Below are 17,127 nucleotides of genomic sequence, written 5' to 3'. Positions count from 1 at the left end.
GAAAGGAAAGTTTGTCCTTACCTTTAGATTTCTCAAGAGGGTTTCCTAAGATCTTATATCAACTGTAAATTCCTTGCATTGAGATCTATAAGTATTCTGCATAGATGTAAGGTGACATTTACAAAATGAATCACAGAAATTTCCCAGTAAACAATGAATTTTGTTCACTTAGGAATTAGTAAACATCTTTAAGTTTTGCTTGATTTAGAATAAAAAGTATGAGGCAAGAAAGGCGCAGGCCTAGAGGATCTTGTAAGTGCCCTCATATCAAGAACACTAGCCACTCACATGAGATCACTGAGCATTCATGAAAACCTGGAAGATCACTGAGCATCCATGAAAACCAGGGGCAGCATAATTCCTACGAAACTTCCGGGTTTACAATTCATTTACTTGAGCTTCACAAATTTCTATGAGAAACTTCAAGTTCTGAGGTTGATTGTATTTCCATTTTTATTCCTCATTTCAATGGAAAAGCACCAGGTCACTTACATGTATGCATACTTTCATAGTGATCTCAAAAGGTTCCAACCAAATTAAATATTTGCTCTAATAATATTTTGTATTTTTATAACATTTTGTAATTTAAAAAAACAACATGAATCAATTTGTTTGACTTTTCTTCAAGTAACTGTTAAGGTGGTCAGGCAGATGGCGGCTCGTTAAGGAAAGCATTCTCATTTTGCACGCAAGGAAATGGCCCACAAAGAATTTCAATAGTTTATTTTTTAAAATGTGACTAACTAATGGCCGTGATGATAGAGACCATAATGTAGGTCCGTTGATGTATGGCCTAGAAAATGATAACCAAGCAATGTCTTGTCTATAAACAATGACTGGATATATAATCTGCTTTTAATGAGACATGCCGTTCTTTCTAGGAGTTACAATCTAGTATCCCTGTTAGGACACAATTTGAGCAGCTTGTGTGAGGGTTGTAATTGGAGTGAGACTGTGGATTAAAGAGCACAAAGCAGGGTTAATACAGTCCAAACTGGAGGGATTATGAGGAGCTCAAGTAGGAAATGAATTGTGAGTTTGCTCTTAAAAAAAAATGAGTGATCTAGACAGAACAGGTGTGTTTTCCTGGTCGAAGGAAGAGTAAGAATGAAGATTGGAAACTGGGGAAAACATCTTCACAGAAAAACCCTGGATCATATAATGCTTTTGCTCATTTTGTTTTGCTTTGGGGATGATGGGAAAGAACACACACACATGTATATATAATATGCATATATTATATATATTAGTTAAGTATTTTTTATATAAGTGTATTAGCTAACTATATACATATACATATTAGTTAAGGATACTATACTATATTATATTACACTATATATATTAGCTAAGTAAACTTAATTCCCAGATCTAGAACAATCATTGCAAGGTGAGGATGATAGTTGAATGAAGTTAGAAAGACAGCTGAGATGAAGTGATTATAATTCTGTCCTGGATTAGCTTAGTTAGTTCAGTGCTTGCCCAGAATGCCTGAAATCCTCAGATTCATCTATAGCATGACATAAAACCAGGCATGGGGGTGCATGCTTATAATCCTAGCCTTGAAAGTGGAGGCAAAAGATTAGACGTTCAAATGTGCATTCAGCTACATAGTGAGTTCAAGGCCAGCTTGGGCCACATAGGATCCCGTCTCTAAAAAAGCTATGATTTTGATCCCATTTGTAAATGTTGCACTGTTGTGTCTGTGGAATGTTTCATCAGGATGTAAAATAGGAGGTAGGGATTAAAATTTGGAGGCACTAGTTTATGATAAACAATTTTCAAATGTCTAACTTGAAGTAAAACCAAACAGTTGAATGGAAAATGTAACGGAAAAAAAAATCATCTTTCTTTAAGAACAGCAAGCTGCCTGAATTAAGCTCTGTGTATCTCAAAGTTGTTCACTCCAGTGTGCAAGACGGTCATATTTTCCCTTGGGGTGAGCTAAAATCTGGTGTAAATATGTTATAGCTATTGCTCGTAATTATAAATAGAGTTGGCAGGCTACTATATTGTGGGCAATCAGCAGAGCCCATACACCAATCATACTACCAAATATTCTCAACAGTTTTGTGAGGTAAGTGTATCTTTTACAGATGAGGAAACTGAGTCATAAGGCTGATCAATTTCTTGTTAATGACCTAAGAGCTGGTGCCTGACTGAATTAGAATTGAAACAAATTGGCCAGGTTCCTCAAGCACAGCTTTGATTAAAGACAGAACTGATCAAACTTTAGGGAAAGAAGGGAATACATGAAACACAGTTTCTGCAGAGCAGAGTGAAACGAGGAGGGGCTCCGTACCCATATGTGGAGACAAAAGGCATCAAAGGCTCCTGGAAAGCAGAGGAAGGCATTAGCTTCCCTTTCCCCTGAAAAGCAAACGTTTCTTTCTGTGACTTAAAAGGAACATACTTTTGGATGTGTTACTGGATTCTAGGTTCCCTCAGTTACTAAATAGTCAGGTTCATTTATTTCCTCTGCCAGACTTTTGGAGAGATATACTAATCTAGCATGGCTTACTATTACATATTGTGTGTGTGTTTTTTTCTCTTTTCTTTTGGCTTTTTGGTCTCTTTTGAGGGACCTGCCACCCAGCTACCAAATAAATCACACATGGAGGCTTATTCTTGGTTATGAATGCCCAGCCTTAGCTAGGCTTGATTCTCGCCAGCTTTTCTTAGCTTAAATAATCCCAACTACTCTTTGCTGCTAGGCTTTTATCTTTCTCTTATTTCTGTATACTTTTCTTTACTTTGTTCTGTATCGCTTGCTGTGTAGCTGGGTGGCTAGCTCCTGATGTCCTCCTCTCCTTGTTCTCTTGTTTGCTCCTTGCGCTCCTTGTTTCTCCTATTTCTTCTCTCTGGCTGCTAACCCTGCCTATCCTTGCTCCCACCTCGCTAGTGGCCCTTCTTTGATCTTATTTTTTTTTTTTTAGGACCATCAGGTGTTTTAAAAAGGCACGGAAACACAGCTTCACAGAGTTAAATAAATGCAGCTTAAACAAAAGTCACACACCTGAAAATAATATTTCCCCACAATTGCATATGTGGTTCAGATAGATGTTTCCTGCCATCGATGGGCTTGTCTTGTTGTCAAAGTCTCACGTACATGATTCTACAGAAGGAGTTTGTTTAACCTGAAGTGTTGAGGCGCCGTGACTAGGTGAATGGCAGTGTGGCCAGTTACCCTTCAATTTACTCAGGAAGTACAGTCTTCAGACACAGCCCCCCCAGCAAGGGGTCAAACTTTTGCCTTTATATGTATGTATCTGCTTAAATGCCTCCAGGTGATGGAGAGAAGCCTCTGAGCCAAATTTGTGAAGGAAACACTTTGCAGCCACTGAAAAATAACAGAAATTCTTGATGCGTTTGTTTCATGAAAGATACCATAATCTTCCTGAGTGCTTCTTGTACAGCCTTAATACTTTAGCAGAATATCAAACCACAACTTTTGGCAACAATGACATTCTCCTTTTGTTCACTATTTTTGGGGGGTGCTCTTAACCTATGTGATTTTACAACTCTGTTTCTCTCTATTCCTCTAAACACCATGTATTCGTACAACTATTCTAGCATTTCTGCCATGACCTATATGTTCCTACCTTTGTCTCTGTCAACACTGTTGTCTTCAAATTGCCTGGGGTTATACAGCCTCATGATGCACATGGAATAATACTTGGTTTTAAACGTTCAGATGAAATCTTGATATTGCTATGAAAACTTCAACTATCTTTCAGTTGAAAATCAATGTTTATTTAGATTCTCAAACACATTACCTGCACTTATTTGTACAGACATGGTTGCTTGATGCCTCATACTGGAGCTATTATGTCAAAAAGTTATCTACCTTTCTGAGCTGTTCAAGAGTACTCTAAAGATGCTATATACACAGCCAAGCAATCTTTGATTGTTCACTATGGACCAGGAGAGTCACAAAATTATATACCTACTCTACAGAGTCTGTCTCATCTCAGAGTATTCTCTAATAAAGGATGCCCTAAGCGTCTTTCTTAAGTCTTAGAATGAGAAGAAATATACCTTAATATAGTCTCTGATTTATAAAATACAAACTTTCTATTTGGGTTGACAAGTGAAATAGAAAAAAAAAGGATTCATTTCTGAGGCATGAGATGCCATAAACTTGGGCAGAAACACTGTGAAGAGATGACAACGGAGTACACCAGTTTAGAGAATGGGCATAGATACTTCAATGACTAAACCCACATATGTGAAAAGGGATGAAGGTGGAAAGCAGTCTAGGTTGTGGGGGCTTCAACACAGTTGTGATAGAGTGGGTCTAGAGTGACTGTGGAGGTGGCGTATACAATGGCACAGTCACAAAATGATCTTTGAGCTTCCGAATGGCATCTAAGTAGCCTACAAGGGGCTTAGTTCCTATTAATCAATACAGGGGTGATAGAGATGATCCTATAAGCAGCGACTCTAGTCAGTGATGGGAAATATTCCCTTATTGGTGGGCAATGCCTACAGGAACAATGCTAGACAGCACATCAATATGTGTCACCATAATGTGACTTGTACATGGCATATTACTCAGTAAATGACTGTTGAATGAGTAAATGACCAACTGTAAGCCATTGAATTGCTTAGGATGCTGAATAATCTGTTATATTTATGAATGTCTTCACAGTACTTTTAAAAGTCCTTTGTGTTTTATTCTGCCTTCAATCTTGGATTCCAGCAGCAATGTCAGTCTTCATGGTCTCATGCTTCACCTACTTTATTTTTCATTCTTTTCAGATTTGAGGCACATTTTCAGTGCACCGATCCCTCTTTGGCAGCAGACAGAACTTTATTTCTTTGTTCCTTTTACACCTGAGGGAAGTTTTATAGATTCTTGTTTGATCTTTAGCACATCTTTATCCTGGCCGAGAATGAAAGTGTCTCGTTTATAGCATTACACACTCACCACCCAGACAGAGATAAGTCCTTGGGAGAAGTCAAACAAAAGGAATACGGAAAGAGAGTGAGCCTCCTAGTAATATCGTTAACTAACTGCCTGGATCTTCCTCAAGCCCCTTGTACTGGAGTCTAAGTCTTGGGTGGTCTGAAGTTGACTTTCATAAAAATCCAGACAGAATGGCAAAGTTATTGATACAAAGATAGATAAGCTAACATGAGGTTCAGAACAGCATTGTGAGCAGTCATCCTTCTGATAGCAGTAAGAAGGGATGGTTAGAAATTAATTAACTTCTCTAATCCTTTGTTTCCCCACCTTCTAATTAGATTGAATGGTACCACGCCATGTATTATTAGTATCAAAGGAAATGCTATCATGAAACACTTCCCACACAGTACTTGCTGTGCAGACAGTTTTCAGTAAGGTAGCATTTGCTGTTCAATATGAGCTATTTCTATAACAATTCAAGGGTCGAGAATAGCCACTGTATTAAAAAAATACATAAGAAATAGTCAAAGATGATGACTATGAGATGTGGCTCACCCCATCCCCAGCTCAAACTCATGTCATCTTCTTGCCTAATTTACTTAACGAGACCTACTGAGTCACATTAATGTTGCCTGTGTGCGCATAGATATAGAACAAACTTTCACTGTGTTGCCCAGGCTATCCTCAAACTCACATTCTTCTGCATCTCTCTTCTGAGTGGTGAGATTACAAGCAAACACTATCGAACTAAACATTACTTGTTTTCCTCACTTTGCATTTTTAAAAACTCTATTTCATTTATCATCATCATCATCATCATCATCATCGTTCTCATTGTTATTGTGTGTTTGTTGTCAGTCTCCTCCCAGCTTTGTGTGGGCCCTGGAGACTGAATTTAGCTTGTAACCTTTGCACAGGAAATGTTCCTTACCTGCTGAACCCACTTGTCAGATCCACTACTCTGTATTCTTAGGCATGGTCACTTCAAATGCACTAGGTAATGCCCAATGCATAAATTACTTATTTAAAATGAACTCAGTAAAAAGGAAAGTAATACAGGGAACTACTAAGACAAGTTTCACTATGGCATGGGTCTTATTGATGGGGGTGAAGTTACCTTTTTAAAAAATGACATTCACTTATTAGTGTAGGGGTAGGCACAGTGTGGAGGTTAGAGGAAAACTTCCCAGCGTAGGCTCTCCCCTTCTATCATGGGGGCTCACTGGACACAACTCAAGTTGCCAGGACTGATAGCAGGAACTTTCCCCTACTGAGCCAACTCACCAGCTTAGAGTGGGGTAACTTTGACATTAAACGGTATTTTTAAACTTTGGTTGAAAAATGAGCAAAGTTATTTATGAACAATTACAATATTGCCCAAGAGAGAGGATATGTAAATTTCAACTCATGACAAAATTAATTTAAGCCCCAAATTTGCCTCACTAGGAACAACTGCAATATAGCCCCTTAGTTGTGTTTCCAAACTGTGCGTTCATACACATGTTAATTGTATTAAACAAAATACCAACCAAATAGCTGAGAGCTTCAGTTCTGAAAGGGAGACATCTCCATTGGAAAAAGCATATAAAATTAATTTACAACCTCAAAGTCCAACCTTCCTAAAATGAATAAGTACCTACCTTACAGGGTTATTGTGAGGTTCAATCAACAATGATGTCTGTAAAGTGCCATTTATAATTGGTGCAGAGGAAACACTAATAAAAGTTTGCTATGAACATAATTAAATACTTCAAAGCAAAGCATAGCTCGCAGTAAAGGCAGACTATTTACCAATCTGACTGGCAAGGTGGAATTGCTTGAGATGATGTAAGGGTACGTCTGTATTGATGTGGTCTTTTGTACTAAATTACTTTCTCGTTGAAGATTGCTTGATAGCATGCTTCCTTGGAGCCTACCTTCCATAAAAAAGGCCCTTGTATAAAGCTAAACACATTACTATAGTCCAAAAATGGGTGTTAGCCCTGCCTTTCTCTATCCACTCCACAGACACATCACTTAAAAGGGACAAACTCCATGTCTGACCTTCTAGAGGCTAGTGGGAATCCTTGAATGACGTTCTTCCTGTCATTTCTGCTTTCCTACCATGCTGTGAATACAAATTTAACCACCAGCAGGGTTTTCTTTGTTTGTTTATTTTTGCTGAGAATGGATTCATTTTCTAAATACCTACTCATTTTACACAGATGTAAAATGACAACCTGTTGCCTATTGCTCACAGTAACTGGCAGATTAGCTTCATGTAGGTTTCTATTGTTAAACTAAATACTAATGAAGGGAATTGTATGGATGTTTCCCAAATAAGACTTTAAAGCAAAAAATACTTCCAGGTATTAAGACAGACAAGAGAGCATAACAGTTTAAAATGTACATGTTTTTAAATCCAGAGCATTGAAACCCACATATCAAAATGTCAAAAGATGAAGAAACACTTCCATTGTCATATGCAGATGACATGATACCCCTGTCCCAGTGACTGAGGTTACAATCTCAACCTGCCAGGCAACACGTCCCAAGTGACGTAATAGTGCTAAGTCAGATGGTTGCAGTTACAAAGGGATTTCTTGATAATATTTGAAGCTCACTGCATGGCAGAAAATTCATGTCTGGTACTGAAAACATGCTGAGAAAATTAGAGCTACGAAGGTCATGGACCCCAAAGGAAGAACCTCCTATGGTTTTGATAAATGATCATGCCTGTCAGGTTTCCTTCTAAACATTTATGATTTTTGTCTATATATGTGTGCTGCTCTCTACCTTGGCCAGAGAATCTTCCTGTTGCAGTGGGCAATAGCTGAGACAAAGAACCAAGGCTGCTCAAAGTTCTAAGAATGAGTGGTTGTGAGTCCTCAGCCATATATGGGCTTTCTATGGCAACCAGTGATATAGTCACTGGGAGGCTGTCTATCCTCAAGGCCCAGTTAACACCATGGAAGTAATGTATGGGCCAAAGAGTGGAGAGAAGTGTTTGAACTTGTGTTTTACTGACATAGCTTGACTCTCGCACACATGAATGCATAGTAGCTATGTTTGTCTTCATAATACCTGCCAATTAAAAATTCCAGCATGGAGACAGGCAGTACTGGGCAGTCATTGGCATTTGATGGCTACTGGAGGAGGAAAAGTCACCTTCCTTTGGGGGTTACATAGCCACTGTGATGTTATTCATGCATTTTATCCCACAACCACATTCACATGGGCAGAAAAAAACTGGAATTTGAGTATTGGTTCTAGGAAAATGCTGAGGGGAGAAATGAGTGGATATGATCAAGATACACACACACACACACACACACACACACACACACCTTTCAAAGAATAAATAAAAATATAAAAAATAAAAACCATACCAGTAAGTTACATTTAAGAATTGATTTGTGGATTAAATGTATAATACTCCTAAGAAAAATACACTCCATACAGACTCTATGAATACAAAAATAAAAGCAAGAACTATAAGCTTTTGCTTTAGATGAAATCATAGAAGAAAATCTTTATGTTCTAAAGTTTGCTAGGTTGGTCTTGAACTCTCACTATGCATAGGGTAGGCCTCTTGAGTGGCTGAAATTACAGAGATGAACAACCATGCCTGCTTAAAACTTGTCAATATTTTAGATTACTCATTAAAAATTGTGCTCACCAATTCTTACCACTAGTAATTGAGTGCTCACTGACTGCAAAAATATTTGTAGAATGTTACAATGACAACAGGCTTGTACAAAGGATATTGAAGAACTTCTCTAAGCCTATCACAGAAAGAATCCAATAAGGTGGACAGAAGATGTGTACAGACACTTCTTAAATAAAAATATATAAAAGGCAAATAGCATGTACATAAAGTCTGACATAAGTATTATCTGACACATATATTAAAATCACAGAATATATATTTATATGTATATATATATATATATTTCCATATTCACCAAAGAAGCCATGATGAAAGCGACTGTACCCAGAGACGGCTGGTATGCAGAAAAACTTGGGCTCTTATATGTGGTGGCAGCATTCCTACCATTATGTAGCTATTCTCCTCCCAGGTGCTCATCAAGGAAATAGGAAAATATGCCACTATAAAATATTTCTTATTGCTTATGCGAACCTGTTTAATAATAGCACAAATCTATAAACAGCTCAGATATCCATCAATAGCTAAAGAGGTAAATAAGTTATAGTATATTTAAATATTGCTTAGCAAAATGAAGCTTAAGGATACATAGCCTAAGTTGGTTGCTCACACCAACAATCTCAGTATTCAGGAGGGTGGCACAAGAGGACTACTGTAATGTTGAGGTTAGCCTAGACTACTCAGTGAGTTCAAAATTAACCCGGGCTATAGAGTGAGACCCTATCTCAAAATAAACAAAGTAACTTCTTATGTACATTGAATATGAACAAGCTATCAAAGCATTAACTTGAAAGAAAGGAGAGACCAACATAGATGAAAACAGTGTAGCTTTCATTTATTTTATGAAATTCCACAATACTCAGAGTTAATTATGTGGACAGAAAACCAAAACTGGTTTGCCACTGAGTAGTAGGATGAGGTGACAAGTGACTGTGAATATCATGCTGCACGTGGACTCAAGGTTGAGAAATGGTCATGATCTGGACCTTTATTACCAAGCTAGAATAACCCTGCCTCCATACCATTGGGTTGTTCTGTCCTTCCATGAGAAGTAATGGTCTCGCTTATGCAGTGTGGCTGTCCATGAGAAACAGAAAGAATCACCAGGGCTAAGACAGCAGAGTAGGGTGAGGGGATGGTGCAGGGTGTGCACACTGTTCTTAGAAGAGCTTTCCTAAGCCTAACATAAGTAGAATAGAAAGGATTCAGAATCTCTTCAGGATGAATTTATGGAACTCTCCTTTTGAACACTGGTATCACATTCTTAGGTTTCAATACTACACTATGCTAACACATGGGCTGGGGGAGGGGGTTGACTACATCAGTAGAGTGCTTGGTGCACAAACGTGAGGACATGAGTTCAGTCCCCAGTGCTCATATAACAAACCAACCAACAAAGAAAGTGATGGGCACAGCTTGTAAGATGGTTCATCATGTGAATGTGTTTGTCATGTGGCCTGGTGACCTGAGTTCAACCCATCAAGCCAGAGGAGACCTGATTTGAGAAAGTTATCATCTGATCATAGCATGCACCCCACACTCACACACAAATGACACCCACACCCACACTACCATCACCACCATCAACGCCACCACCAACACTACTGCCCACCACCACCACCACCAACAATAAGCTAATACACTTCAATTAACAACAAAAACTAAGTCTTGTTGGCACATGTCTATAAGTCCAGTGCTGGGCAAACAGACAAGAGAATCCCTGGGGCTTTGTGGCAAGCCAGTTCAGCTATAATTGGTGAATTCTGGGTTCAATAAAAGATTCTGTCTCTGGAAAGTCAGGAGGATGTTTAATGTGGACCTCTGGCTTCCACATATGTTCACATACTCGTGTGTGTGTGTGTGTGTGTGTACTTACACATAATGACACATTAAGAAATCAAAGCTGAAACTTTGTCCTTCCTTAGTCACACAGTTTCCGCAAACAGGATTAACTTTGTGTGAACTCTAAGAAGTCAGTCTCAGCTTCCCCCCATAAATGACTTCATGTCTGGACTTAACCCAAAAACATGCATTGGTGTGATGTCTGCCAGAGAGATGGAGTCCCTGACACAATGACCCTTTATCTAAAGCCATCCAAATCCTTTTCCTGTCTTTCTCCTTCCTTAGTTATCTCCGCTTCAGATAACCGTGTGATGGCTGCTGAGAATAGAAAGTCCAGACAGGGTCATCATCACTGTTTAGGGCCACATCTCTTAAACATGTTAAAGGAAAGTTAAAATTCTGTCATTCTGTTTTCTTCCAACGTACATTTGTTTTCTTTTGTTTAAAAATGTAGCTTTTAAATGTTCATAATGTTTTTTATTGGTTTCATAAAGAGAATGGTATTTTCTTTGTGCCTGTGGAGTAAGTCTTCAGATAACGAACTTGTACTGAGTGTTTGTATACAGCCAGGACTTGCAAGAAATGCTGCTTTTAAAAGTTCCCAATATTTTTTTTTTCTACTACACTGTTTATATACCTTTTCTTAGATAATTCTCACTACAACCTAAAATCATTTCTCATCAACACCATCATGGACATCATTGTGGTTAAGTGCCTTTATTGGAAACATGGATTGAGGGAAGTTCAGTAGAACACCACATGCCATATAGTTACTGTGTAGGGGCGGGATTCAAGTCAGAAGATCATATTCTTGTTTCCAGGCCATTACCATTCTACTATAGTTAATCTTCAATCCAGCAGATGCTCTTTGTGTGCTTGTACACATGTGTGTGTATGTGTGTGTGTAAGTAGGCTTATTTGCATGCTCACACATTCAAGAGAGAAGTCCATGATGAGCTCCATCTTTTATCTCTTCCTTGCTAGCTATTCTCTTTGAGACAGAGTCTCTTCTTTAGCTTGGAACTGGAAACTTGGGCTTGGGGTTGGTCAACAAGCTCCTGGGATCGGCCTGTCTTTGCTGCCTTACTCTGCAATCACTGGAGTTACAGATACACACAGCCCAGCACATGGTTGCTAGGGATCTGAACTCAGGTCCTAATATTTACATATCAAGTACTTTACCCGTGGAGCCATTTTCCACAAGTTCCATGGCTACCCTTAAGCCTAATTTTGGTGAAGTAAGCTGTCAGATCTTTACCCTCACAAGCTATGGGCTATTATTGTATCTGTGATCTTAGAATGGACACATTCTACCAATGCTTCCCAAGGTTACTTATTTCACATCTGTTACCTGAAGTTTCAAGAACAGCTTTTGCACAACACCAACACACTATCAGTTGTAGTATTCAGAGCACAAATCAATTCCTGAAATACTACAGGAAAGGAACCTTTCATAGAAATCTCTGTAAAACTATTATTACAATATATAGCACACATGTCAAAGGCTTGCTTAAGAGAATAAGTCCAAGGGCAGCTCTTTTGATAATATAATCATTATAGGATCATCTAGTAATATAGGACATAAGGAATCATTCTAGACTACGGATCAAAGTCTACCCAACTGCAATTCCTCATTTTCCAGTTGTTTAGAGAAGAAAAGCTAATTCTCAGAGAGATGAAATCAAGCCACTTCTGAGTTTGTGCAGAGATGTGCGGTGCTGAGTTCTTGCAGGTAGTTTGGTCCCCTTGCTGTTTAACTATAGTGAGATGCTACAAAAATGTCTCCAACTGTCACTTAACTTACATGCATTCAACCATTTTCATTCAGCACCTACCTGCCAAAGATGATAGAAGAGAACAGATAATTTTAGAACATACATATGTCACTCTGTTTACACTCTACAAACATCTCCCACAGTGAGAAAAGCTGGGAGTGGTTAGTTTGTTCTTGTCTTGGGTGTTCTCAAATCCCAGAATTTACTAATACTTTCATTGTGACCATATTCTACTTGTTGGCATGGCTCTGGTCACTTAGATTACTGGTTTGTCTTTATGAACATCCCAGTTCACTACTATACTACTCTTTCCAAAAAGAAACAACCATCTCTTTGACTCTAACCATGCATCTCTTTAGCTGCTCATTCCCAAGATACTTCAGCCAAATCCCACTACTCACTTCGCCTCAAGATATCTTTCTCTATCGCTGAATCCTAGCTGCTTTCTCTATGTAGGTGAATGTATTCCCTGTCTTTGAGAGTTGAAAGCTCTTCCCATTCTTCCAGACATTTTGGAAACATCTCATCCTTTAAAATCTCAAAATTGAATGACAATCATATAGTGCCTAGCTTTTCTCGGGATTTTTTTTTTTATCATTTTCTTTCTTGTGTTCTGTTAATACACACACATGTATCTAATCATTCATTCAGAAATCACACTATGCATTATTTATATTTCTACCCAAGAAGTAAACATGATGATTGGCACAAATAGACAGCAGAGGCATGCGTGGTAGAGTGAATTGTATGAGATCACTAGAACTGGAATAAGAAGTCATGCAATTTATTAGTTTTTAGATATTTCTTATATGCATCCATGCTTAGTTTTTTTCATGGCTGACCTGCAATGGGGTTGCATGTGTTCTGTAGAATCCCCCTGTCTGAGACACACTATGGTTTGCTTTTTTTTTTTCACCTCTGGCCGTGCTATACCATGGAGTATTTTTAAATGACATCTTCCTATTTCAGCCTACTGTGTCATCAGGGGTACAGCTATAGTGCCTAAGCTGTTAACTCGCAATGGATGTAAAGAAATAATCTCAACTGTGGGGACAGGGAGGTGTTGGGAGTGATATGGGGAGGGATGAAGGGCAAATGAAGACAGATACGATCATATTTCATTATTTACATGCTTTCAATTCTCAATTAATAAAAAAGGATAAAAATAAAATGTGGGAAACCAAGTAAATAAATAAATAAATTACATTAAAATACAATTTAAGATAATGACATACTTCCTATCTAAAACTACAGTTCACTAAAAGAAAGCGACCTTTTTTGTTTGTGTTACATTTATTCATAGACTGCATTGCCTGGGGGCTGTATGATTACCAAATGTGTGCAGCTGAAGTGTCACATAGCAGCACACGTGAAGTGTCCAGCTCAGCAAAGGAAGGAAATGACAAATCCTGCCTCTTCTGAGGGCCGAATCAGCTGAAATATTCCTTTATTATAATAAGTGAGAATTCAGTTCAAAGTAAACAGAAAAGACAGATAATAAATTGTTTAAGCATAAAAACCCCCACAAGACATAAAAACCTCTTTATTATGTCTAGAAAACTTTACAATTTATCTATCTATCTATCTGGTGTGACTGCTTACATTATGAAGATATAACACCAGCATGGAAGTATCTACCAGTCCTTATATGTCAGAATACGGTTACAATAACATAACTCTACATAAAAGTCAAAGTTTTCTGATCTGTAGCATCAAGATGATGAACGAATTAACATCCCAGGGAGAAGAGTAAAATCATTCATACTATGGGTTGTGTGCTCTGTTCCCTTGCATCATATTAAGCACTTATGAAGCTATAACTGCAGGTGGAGATGAGAAGGAGAGGGGAAGATGGTTATGAATGTAAGTTGCTTTCTAAGAGAGAAAGGTTGACTATCTCCTGATTAACATGGGACTTACAAGCCAGAGATTTGCTTGAATTTTATCCTGAATTTACGTGCTATATTTTATGGGAAAGCTCCTGAACTTCTTAGAACCTAAGTTTTCTTCATCTGTATTTTCAGAATGGAAGTATTTATAATGCAATGTTACTATGAATATTTGATGATAGACTATATTAAAGTATACAACAAATTCTTTGGTATATGCTAATTGGGAGTTGCTATTAAGGATGTGAATTTAAGTTTCTCTTAATCTCTACCAGTAAGTAGAGTAGGAGCTGGAGGAATAGCTCAGTGGTTAAGGATTCTTGCAGAAGAGTAAAGTTTGGTTTCCAGAACCCATGTTGGGCAGTTGTAACTCCAGCTCCAACGGATCCAATTACCTCTTCTGGCTTTGGCAGGTGCTTACGCAAAGGTATACATACACTCACACATACACTTAGAGGAAAGTAAATCTAATAAGTAAATAAATACACTAGTAAATAAAATGATTTCTATCTCAGCCAGTATTTGTTCCACAGGAAAGTGAAGATACACCACTGACCCTACACACTTGGCCCTCCTCACTGCTCAATTCAGGATGTTTCTGACAAACAGATGACTTAAAAACAAGTGTTTTGAAAATGTCGTCCTGAAATCTTACTAATAAAAACTTAAAAATGCAAACTATTTAAGGGCTGACATATTGATTTCTTGGTACCTTAGGAAGGAAAGGAAAATTACTACAATGATCAATGATTAACTATCCTTTTTTGTCCCAACCCTAAGCTAAGAAAGAATTCTTGGCTATTTTCAAGATTCAAATTATGCACTATGTTCTGGAGTAGTCAGAAAAAAAAGTTGCACTGAAAATAGTATTGAGTGTTTTCAAAACTACAATAGAATCTGCATGATTATATGTATATATGTGTACATACATATATACACATACATACATGATGTGGGACGTTTTTCTGTATATGTGTTGCTTTTAGTGGTTAATGAATAAAGATGCTTTGACCTATGTCAGGGCAGAATAGAGATAGGTGAAAAAACTAAATGAAATGCTGGGAGAAAGAAGGCAGCATCAAGGGGAGACAGACATACTGGGGTCTTTACTGGTAAACCATGAGCCTCATGATAAAATATAGAATAATAATAATGGGTTAATTTAAGATATAAGAGCTAGCTAGCCTAAGTGATTGGCCAAGAAGTGTTGTAATTAATATATTTTCCGTGTAATTATTTCAGGTCTATGTGGTCAGGAAACGCGCAAGCCATCTTGACCTACACATACATGCACATGTTGGACACTGAACCCAGGGTCTCATGCATGCTAAGCAAACACTGTCATTGAACTGTGTTCCAAACTGTACCAACGTCCTCTTTAACAAGTCAATGAATGAATAGTGATGGGCAAGACAAAGTGGTTGGACTTTCTGATTTCCTTGGAAAACTCCTAAATACACAGCAGAAAGCCCTCTTACTACTTCCTATTGGACAGCATTTTCTTTTAAACAAGTAAATGAACTTTATAGAAAGTCCAGTGTAATTGGAATATAATTTAAATATTATTGATTGTATAGAAAGTGAGACTATTCCAGTAAGTAATATTTCATAAAATGGTCCAGGAAGAACTTGAAAACACACGCGCGCACACACACACAGCAGCAGTATCACTTCTAACTATGCATGGCATGCAACATGAAGCCACTGCCCTCACAATGTTGATGGTATTGAGATGTCCTTGTAGATCACTTTACTGTCCCAGCTGAATACTATTTCCTCTCTGCCCTTTGATTCATACACAGTGTGTCTTCCCTCCCCCGCCCCCCAAGCAAGCTACAGGGTTTCAGATCCTGCCTATTGATGGCAGCCAGGACAAAGACATGCTTGTATTTCTGCTCTTTTCCTCTTTCCAGTTCACTCCACCCATATCCATGCTGTTAACCTGCCCCATTCAAGCCTCGGTGGCCGTGGGGATTAGATAAACATGTAAAAGAAAACAGGAGGCTATGGCTGTGCCCAGACTCCCGCTTTTGTTCTTGTGTATGCTTTAACCGCTTGCCCCATTAACCCAGAGCACTGGGCATAGGAAAGAATGTGTGTTGGCTGCGTTATCAAAACTTGCCCTCCAAAGGGACTGCTCAGGAGTGGACCTGCTCAGAATCCTCTTCTTTTGCAGCTAAACTGCAAAAGAATGGACAGACTGATCTTGAAAATAACTAGGTTCTTCTTGAGGCCTTCCATTGCCAATAGTCAATCATGAAGATTAATTTATTCTGTTAGCTGTGTCCTGACCCACCTGACTCCAGTCAGTGCTCTGTAAAGATGCAGGAGTGATTCCTTGGGAGTCTGTGAGGGAATCTGTCTCCTAGGACTTGAGTACCAGTAACTTAAAAGCACTGCTCACAACTCTGCTTCAAGGCTGGGCAGATGACTCAGTGTTTAAGGACATTGATTGCTCTTCCAGGAGTACCGGGTTTGAGTCCCAGCAACTACTTGGTGGTTCACAACTATCTATCTCTCACTCCAGTTCTTGGGGATTTGAGGCTCTCTTTTGGCTTCTGTGGGTACCAGATTTGGTGTGGTACACGGGCACACATGCAGGCAAAACACCCTTACACATAAAATTAAATAAAATAAATTTGAAATCTTCATCTCTATCTTTTCATGACCTTTCTCTTGGTGTTCCTATGTGTCTCAAATTTCCTTTTTCTTTCCCTACTCTTGGGATTTAAGGAAGGCCCCTTTTAAAGGCGCTGAATTACAGCTGCAGAGACTCTATTTCTAACTAAGGCCCTATTCACAGGCATTGTGGATTAGGAATTAGATGACTCCTTGGGAACACAACTGAACTCAGCAGTCTTCAGGGCAGCTGAACAGACAGTAGAAGAGACTAACTCCCGTTCCTTCAGCTTGGCACATCCTATAATAGTGGGGGTGTTGCCCATTTTAGATTTTGCATTATTTGGGTTTATATATGCAAATTTCACTAACTAGTGACTGTCCGAACTTGGTAAGCCTTCAGCTCAAGAGAGAAGTGAAACTGTTAAGATAAATTCTCTTATGTTAGCT

The sequence above is a fragment of the Microtus pennsylvanicus genome, chromosome 2 (genome assembly GCF_037038515.1).
Source record: "Microtus pennsylvanicus isolate mMicPen1 chromosome 2, mMicPen1.hap1, whole genome shotgun sequence".
Lineage (NCBI taxonomy): Eukaryota > Metazoa > Chordata > Mammalia > Rodentia > Cricetidae > Microtus > Microtus pennsylvanicus.
The sequence above is the reverse complement of the archived record's forward strand: the minus strand, read 5'-3'. Positions refer to the sequence as shown.